The sequence below is a fragment of the Somniosus microcephalus genome, chromosome 19 (assembly GCF_052327205.1).
Source record: "Somniosus microcephalus isolate GS21.2 chromosome 19, FLI_Smic_1.0, whole genome shotgun sequence".
Classification (NCBI taxonomy): domain Eukaryota; kingdom Metazoa; phylum Chordata; class Chondrichthyes; order Squaliformes; family Somniosidae; genus Somniosus; species Somniosus microcephalus.
Genome location: NC_141005.1, coordinates 51,509,660 through 51,514,675, shown reverse-complemented (window position 1 = coordinate 51,514,675; position 5,016 = coordinate 51,509,660). Strand labels below are relative to the sequence as shown.

Genomic DNA, 5,016 nt, shown 5'->3' with positions numbered 1-5,016 from the left:
AAGGGGGCGATTGTAACTCTATCCGCCCAGCAGTAACTGGGCGGGTGAGTAGTTAAAATCGCCCAGGTTACTTACCCAGCGGAAACCAACAGCGGCAACTTAAATATAGATAGTGGCTTCAATGGCCAAGGCACTTAAAACCACTAGGCGTGAGGGATGCGGTATTTGATATAGCAAGTCAGGCGCATGTTCACCTTGAACATGCCGGATCATTCTGTAAAAATGTCCCTTTAAAGGCCTGCCCAGCATTTTTGCAAACGGTTGTTCTTGATGACTATTTGGACAGAATTCGTAAAGTGGATTTTGATGTATTTCATCCCAGCCTGCAGAAGAGGAATATGATGCTTCCTTTCTACTTGTATATACGTTCTTGGAGGAAAATCTATTAATATAAAATTAGTTTTATAATTGGAAAAAAAACCCACTAGGAACCCACTGTTACGAATGTTAACCTGCTCTACTGAGCAAGCAGCAAGGACACCCACCCAAAGCTAGGAGGGTCCTTCTTTAAATATGCATATCTGGCCCCTATGACATCACTGGGACCTGACTTAATGTTTAACTGGTGGCCTGAGCTGGGAAGCTGCTCTACAGGTGAAGGCAGTGGTAAAGAGGAACTCTGGCCAGAAGAGCTCAAACAGGTAATTTTTTTAATTTTCCTTGTGGAGGTTGGGAAGCAGGAGTCCTCTCTGGGCTCCAGCTGGAATGTTTAGGCTCCACTGTCTCAAACTCTTGCACAGGGTATTGGTGAGACCACACCTTGAGTACTGCGTACAGTTTTGGTCTCCTTATTTAAGGAAGGATATACTTGCATTGGAGGCAGTTCAGAGACGATTCACTAGGTTAATTCCAGAGATGAGGGGGTTGACTTATGAGGAAAGGTTGAGCAGGCTGGGCCTATACTCATTGGAATTTAGAAGAATGAGAGGTGATCTTATTGAAACATGTAAGATACTGAGGGGGCTTGACAGGGTAGATGCAGAGAGGATGTTTCCCCTCGTGGGGAAATCTAGAACTCGGAGGCACAGTTTTAGAATAAAGTGTTGTCCTTTTAGAACTGAGAGGAGGAGAAATTTCTTCTCTGAGGGTCATAAATCTGTGGAATTCTCTGCCCCAGAGAGCTGTGGAGGCTGGGTCATTGAATACATTTAATGTGGAGATAGACAGATTTTTGCAAGGTAAGGGAGTGAAGGGTTATGGGGAGCAGGCTGGGAAGTGGCTTTGAGCCCAAAATCAGCCCTGATCTTATTGAATGGCGGCGCAGGCTCGAGGGGCCTAGTGGCCTATTCCAGCTCCTATTTCTTATGTTCTCTCCCATTCCAAACACAAGACTCCCCTGCCCCGCCCCACCCCGCCCCGCCCCGCCCCAGTGTTGGCAGGCAGCCTCTGGGTCGTGCAATTTTACACCACTTCTACCTCACATTGGCAGATGATTCAAATGAGGTTCAGGAGCTAAAATACCATGGACCTCATTTCTGGAACAGTGGTTGAGTTTCCAACTAGCCTTGCCACTCATTTGCCCAGAACCTGTCTGTAGCCAAAATCGTGGCCTATGTTTTTTTGTGCAGTTGCACTTTTGCTCCTGATCTTGGGCTTTGTTGTAGACTTTATTTTCCTGCAACTTGTTTAAGTTAGTGAATTAAGTACCCAGTATCTTCAGGTGGTCAAAATGTTGAATTTTGGACAAGTTTTGCTTGGGCTTCAGTCCACCATGTTAGCACATTGCATTCGGTGCTCCATCCCTTTAGTAAATTCCTTTTATTAAAATGTCAAAGGTTCCACACTTGAGAGCGTTCTCTATTACCAGCAGTAATATGTTAAGTCGAATGACTAACTTTCAATTGTTGAGCTGGATGAGCTTTAATTAATTCATTTTATGTTTAATTGGATGGCTTAACTTAACAGCATGGGTATTGCCCCACTCAAGGGGACTGTAAATTGTGTTAGAGTAGTGCTTTGCCAGTAAAAGATCAATAATATCCAAAGTTCATGGCCCAAATGCTCTTCACGCCTGCATACTGGGCAATTCTTCCCTAATTTTTTTTTTATTCTGCTCATTAAGGTGAGGGAAGATAGTGCTGGGAAATGGAACTCCAGAACTTGATTGTTAGTATATAATCTAGGAAGACACCCGTGCAGTACTGAGGGAGTGTTGCATTGTTGGAAGTGCTTTCTGATGAGATGCTAAATGAAGATCCCATCTGCCTATTCGGGTAGACGTACAACATCCCATCAGACCATTCAAACATTTACCCCTACAACCATAATGACCAAAACAAATTAGCTGGCCATTTATCTCATTGCTGTTTGTGGGACCTCTCTATGCACAAGTTGGCCTACAGACAAACAGTGACCACCCTTCAAAAAGAAATTAATTGGCTGTGAAGCACTTTGGGACATCCTGAGAATGATAACTGTGCTATGTAATTGTAGATTCTTTCTTTCTTATTTCAGGCACCCAATGTCAGCATCAAGCACTTCCAGGTCAGGTATAACAAAGCCAGGTGTACAGCAGCTCCAACGGCATGTCTCCAGCCCAACCTCAGAAGAACACTCCATACTGCACCAATGTGACAATTTTTCCAACTCCCACAGCAACCATCTTGTGACCTCTGAGTGAAATTGCAATATTACTGCCCCATTAGGGACAGTTTTGCACTGCAGGCTGATGTTCAGTAGAAAATGAATGAGACTGCCCAAACTCATTTTACATAGGACCTTACAACCAGCAGGGAGACGACACATTAGTCCCATCAACCTGGGTTGGATTTAAATCTACGTCTCAAAGGTAAAAAGCCAGTGTCTCACCTCTCGAAGCATCCAGTTCCCCCGATTTAACTTTTCTAAATTATAAAACTTCTGCACATTATAAAATATTGAAATAAATGTGATTCAATGCAGGTGCTTACTTTAAGAGTCTGCCATTCGATCTGATTAAGTGTTCTGCTTTCTGAAACTTCTTAAGGATTGCAAGTGATTTGTGTTCTAGTGGTTAGAAACTGGTTCCCAGGAGATACAAGTTCAGCACAAAACTCTCCCTAAAGTATCAGTAATTCGCATTATTTCAGCTTCAGCAATTTTTATTTTAGCGGACGTGAGGAGAGAGAGCACACTGGTACTGGAGATGTCACCGTGCCGTGACAGTTATGCTTTTCTGAGGTTGGTGATGAGACTTTCTTTGGAGACGATGTAGGGTCGTATTACATTATCTTACATTTATGAAGACTTCCCTTATTCTGCTTATCCTTAGTTTTCACAGGGACAGGAGCCGACAAAAGCAACTCTCCACACGCTGCAAAATTGAACATGCGGAACCACGTCAAACCTTTGGGATTACTGCTTAATCAGCTGTGCTACACCCATTATTTCCTTGGCCTTCCCCCCTCCCACCTTGCCTTCAGAATCATTTTGTATGGACTACATTCTCCTACTCTTATTACATTTAAAGTCACTTCAACACGAGGGCGAAGAAAGAGCGGGGTTAATGTAAAATGAAGAAATTGCTGGATGTATTCCACCCAACATTTAGTGAGATGATGGGAAGACCTACAAAACTACCGAGGGTCACCCGGGAAACAACGGCTTCTATGTCAGTTGCAAATCTGTTGTGTATTGGGTGGGTTTGCCAGATCTTAAAAGTGTATTTTCTCTCCCTGAAGGGAGCATAAAACTTGCCTGAATGCCCTCGCCTAGTGCAATTAGCACTTCCTCTGGACAGCTCATCATTTCTTAAATCACCCGCTAGGAAATGTTAATGTGTTTAATTATGAAGAAGTTACAGTTCCATATATCAGCACGAGACTAGGATAGTGATAGTCAATATATTGTGCCACTAAATCTTGAAGCAGCTTTCACGTTGGGCCCAAATTGAATTTCATTACCTATTACACGGCACACTGTCTCTGTTTATGTTACAAAATGGTTACAAAGCATTACAACACATAGCAGCTTGCCAACATAGGCCTAGAAATTCAGTTGGCTGCGCCAGCCGTTAGCGCCTTAGGAGGAGCAGACCTCGAGCGCTAGGCGCTTAGCGCCCGGGCGCAGCGTGATCTGCGCCTCGCCCCAACTTCAGTAGACATTTAGCGCCGGCGCAAAGTCTTTGCGCGTGCTCAGCTGCGCGCGCAGATCATGACGTCATTTCGTCGTGCAACGCCCTTTGTGCGCCCGGAACCGGAACTTCACTCGCGCCGCCCCATTGTGCGCCGGGCGGCCCTAACAACTGTGAAGTGGAACGGTACACAGCCGAGGCGGGCCGCGGGGAGCGCAAATTAAAGGGCACTTACCCTGCACTATAAAGGGCAGCCATTTTGCAGCATTCACTCTTGTGCAACGGATTTTTGGAGAGAGACCAAGGAAGAGAGCTTACTGCTTTGGCCCAACACTAGGACAGGTCTTTTTGGCTTCAGGCCAGAGCTTTGCAATTATCTTTGCCTTCATTGAGATCTCAGTGTTTGCCAGCATATTATGGGGGCTGCATTGGGTGCCAACGCTGAGTTTCAGCCTTATGTCGGAAGGGCTTACAGATGCCGTGAGAGAGTGGCAGCCCTGGCTAGACGCAGAGGGGGCAACAGGTGTCGCCAAGTGAGGCCTTACCCACCCAGGGTATACCGCCAGCAGTTCTCCTATCTCAACATGTCTGCCGCGCAGTGTGTTAGGAGGCTGCGATTCAGAAGGGAGGTGGTTGCAGACATCTGCCAGCTGCTTCACAGAGATCTGCGTCCACAGCTGATGCGCAGGACGTCTCTGTCGGTGGCAGTGAAGGTGACGGTGGCTCTCAACTTCTATGCCACCGGCTCCTTCCAATCCGCTGCTGGGGACATCGCTAACATCTCCCAGTTCGCCGTGCATTGCTGCATCCGCCAGGTGACCAATGCCCTTTTCAGAAGGAGACGTCAATTCATCTCCTTCCCCATGACCCTGGACAAGCAGCAGCAGCGTGCAGTGGGATTTGCAAGAATAGCGGGCTTCCCCATGGTGCAGGGTGCCATTGACTGCACGCATGTGGCTTTGCGG

General features: G+C 46.2%; 1 long non-coding RNA gene across 1 annotated transcript; it reads left to right on the top strand.

Moving 5' to 3' along the window:
• Positions 1–556: 556 nt before the first annotated feature.
• LOC147104429 (uncharacterized) lies at positions 557–3,962 on the top strand. Its single transcript, XR_015072394.1, has 3 exons — positions 557–641; positions 2,455–2,489; positions 3,251–3,962. It is a non-coding gene; the product is annotated as an uncharacterized LOC147104429 (long non-coding RNA).
• Positions 3,963–5,016: the final 1,054 nt, after the last annotated feature.